Source organism: Bos indicus x Bos taurus, chromosome 4 (genome assembly GCF_003369695.1).
Source record: "Bos indicus x Bos taurus breed Angus x Brahman F1 hybrid chromosome 4, Bos_hybrid_MaternalHap_v2.0, whole genome shotgun sequence".
Lineage (NCBI taxonomy): Eukaryota > Metazoa > Chordata > Mammalia > Artiodactyla > Bovidae > Bos > Bos indicus x Bos taurus.
In genome coordinates, this window is record NC_040079.1 from 112729303 (window position 1) to 112732959 (window position 3657).

A 3657-nucleotide genomic window follows, 5' to 3' on the forward strand; every position below is an offset into this window, starting at 1 on the left:
GATTTCTCTGGAGCATGCAATGCTGTTCGTTACTGTTTTACTCACAGCAGAACTTCTTTCAAAATTGGAGCCAATCCTCGCAGATCCTACCACTGCTTTACTAACAAGTTTATGCAATATCCTAAATGTTTTGTTATTTCACCAATCTTCACAACTTCTTTTCTAGGGGTAGAATTCATTTCGAGGAACCACTTTCTTTGCTCATCCATAAGAGGCAATTCCTCATCCTTCAACTTTTATCCTGAGTTAAAGGATAAAACTTTTATCCTTTCATTCACTCATGTTTTCAGGTTCCACACCTAATTCTGGTTCTCTTGTTAATTCCAGCACATCTGCAGTTCCTTCCTTCACTGAAGCCTTAAACCCCTCAGTGTCATCCAGGACAGTTAGAATAAACTCCTCTTCCAAACTCCTATTACTGTTGCTCTTTTGGCCTCTTTCCATGATCACAAATGTTCTTTACGGCATATAAAATGATGGATCCTTTCCAGAAGGTTTTCAGTTGACTTTTCCCAGATCCACCAAAGGGATCACTAGCTATGGCAGCTATGGTTTCATGAATGAATTTCTTAAATAACAGGAGTTGATGGTCAAAATTACTGTTTGATCTATGGACTGCTGAATAGATGTGTTAGCTGGCATGTATACAAACATTAATCTTACTGTTCATCTGCATCAGAGCTCTTGAGAGGTCAGGTTCAATGTCAATAGCAGTATTGTTTTGAACGGAATATGTTTTTTGAGAGGGAGGTCGCAACAGCAGGCTTAAAATATACAGGACAACATGTTATAAACATATATGCTATCATCTAGGCTTTGTTCCATGTATGGAGCACATGCAGAGTAGATTCGAGTTAATTCTTAAGGACTCTAGGATTTTTGGAATGGTGAATGAGCTTTGGCTTCAATTTAATGTCACCAACTGCATTAGCCCCTAACAAGAGTTAACCTGTCCTTTGAAGTTTCGAAGCCAAGAACTGACTTCTCATCTCTACCTATGAAAGTGCCACATGATATCTTCTTTCAATTTAGGGCTGCTTCATCTCCACTGAAAATCTGTTGTGCAGTATAGCCACATTCATGAGTAATCTGAGCTACAGCTCCTGGGTAACTTGCTACAGGCTCCACAGCAGCACTTGCTGCTTCTCCTTGCACTTTCATGCTATGGAGATGGATTCTTCCCTTAAATGTTGTGAAAAAAGTGCTGATATCTCCCAACTTTTCTTCTGCAGCTTCCTCACCTCTCGCAGCCTTCATAGACCTGAAGAAGAGAGTTGAGGCCTTGCTCTAGACTAGGCTTAGGCTTAGGGGAATGTTGTGGTTGATTTGATCTTCTATCCAGACCACTATACTCACTGGACATGAGTTTGAGCAAACTTTGGGAGATAGTAGAGGAGAGGGAAGTCTGGCATGCTGCAGTCCATGGGGTCGCAAGAGTTGGACAGGACTTAGTGACTAACAACACCCAGATTGCTAAAACTTTCTCCATATCAGCAATAAGGCTGTTTCACTTTCTTGTCATTCTTTTATTCAGTGAGGTGACTTCTTTAATTTCCTGTAAGAACTTCTCCTTTGCATTCACAGCTTAGCCAACTGATTCAAGAGGCCTAGTTTTCAGCCTGACTCAACTTTCTCCATGCCTTCCTCACTAAGCTTAATCAGTTTTAGTTATTTATTTGAATTTCTTTTTAAAATTTTATTTAAGTTGGAGGATAATTACTTTACAATATTGTAATAGTTTTTGCCATATATCAACATTAACCATCCACAGGTATACAGTTGTCCCCCAATCCTGAACTGACATCCCACCTCCCTCCCCACCCTGTCCTTCTGGGTTGTCCCTCTGGCTTTGGGTTCCCCATCTATTTTACATATGGTAATGTACATGTTTCAATACTGTTCTCTCAAATCATCCCACCCTTGCCTTCTCCCACTGAGATCAAAAGTCTGTTCCTTACATCTGTGTCTCCTTTGCTTCCCTTCATGTAGGATCATTGTTATTGTCTTTTTAAATTCCATATATATGCATTAATATACAGTATTTGTTTTTTTCTCTATGATTGGCTTCTCTCTGTATGACAGGCTCCAGATTTATAAAGACAGTCTCTTCAACAAGCTGTGCTGGGAAAACTGGTCAACTACATATAAAAGAATGAAACCAGGTCTTTTTCGTGGTGCCTTGGAGGCTGTTGGCTACTTCAGAATGAAGCTAAGCATCTCTTTCCAGGCCACTGGCTGCCAGAAACTCATTGAAGTAGACGATGAGTGAAAACTTCGTACCTTCTACAAGAAGCATATGGCCACAGAAGTTGCTGGTGACGCTCTGCGTGAAGAATGGAAGGGTTATGTGGTCCGAATCAGTGGCAGGAACGATAAGCAGGGTTTCCCCATGAAGCAGGGTGTCTTGATCCATGGCCGAGTTCTCCTGCTACTGAGTAAGGGGCATGCCTGTTACAGACCAAGGAGGACTGGAGAGAGAAAGCACAAATCCGTATGGGGTTGCATTGTGGATGCCAATCTGAGTGTTCTCAATTTGGTCATTGTGAAAAAAGGGGAGAAGGATATTCCTGGACTCACTGATACTACAGTGCCTCATCGTCTGGGTCCCAAAAGAGCTAGCAGCATCCGCAAACTTCTCAGTCTCTCTAAAGATGATGTCTGCCAGTATGTTGTGTGAAAGCCCCTGAACAAAGACAGTAAGAAACCTAGGACTAAAGCACCCAAGATTCAGCATCTCGTGACTCCATGAGTTCTGCAACACAAATGCCAGCATATTGCTCTGAAGAAACAGCGTACTAAGAAAAATAAAGAGGCTGCAGAATATGCTAAACTTTTGGCCAAGAGAATGAAGGACGCCAAAGAAAAATGGCAGGAACAGATTGCCAAGAGACGGAGGCTGTCCTCTCTGAGAGCTTCTACTTCTAAATCTGAGTCCAGCCAAAAATGAGATGTTCTAAGAGTAACAAATAAATACGATCAGACATCAAAAAAAAAAAAAAAAAAAAAAAGAATGAAACTAGAACACTTTCTAACATCACACACAAAAATAAACTCAAAATGGATTAAAAATCTAAATGTCAGACCAGAAACTATAAAACTCTTGGAGGAAAACTTAGAATACTCGCCGACATAAGTCACAGCAAGATCCCTTACGACACACCTCCCAAAGCATCTGAAATAAAAACAAAAACAAACAATGGGACCTAATTAAACTTAAAAGCTTTTACACAATGAAGAAAACTATAAGCAAGGTGAAAAGACAGAACTCAGAATGGGGAAAAACAATAGCAAACAAAACAACTGACAAAGAATTAATCTCCAAAATATACAAGCAGCTCATGCAGCTCAATACCAGAAAAACAAACAACCCAATCAAAAAGCGGGCAGAAGACCTAAACAGACATTTCTCCAAAGAAGACATACAGATGGCTACTTTTGTAGTTAAAGTGAGGGACTCTTCCTCTCACTTAACACTTAAAGGCCATTTTAGGGTAACTGACTGACCTAATTTCAATATTGTTGTGTCTCAGGGAACAAAGATGCTTGAGGAGAGGGAGAAAGATCGGGGGGCGGGGGGGACATCTGCCAGATAGAGCAGTCAGAACACACACATTTTTAGGTTAAATTCAAGGTCTTATAAGGGTGTGGTCTGTGGCT

The 3657-nt window shown here is 40.7% G+C and overlaps 1 pseudogene; it reads left to right on the forward strand.

Annotated features, from left to right (window-relative positions):
- Positions 1-2203: 2203 nt before the first annotated feature.
- On the forward strand, positions 2204-3008 carry LOC113891919 (annotated as a pseudogene).
- Positions 3009-3657: the final 649 nt, after the last annotated feature.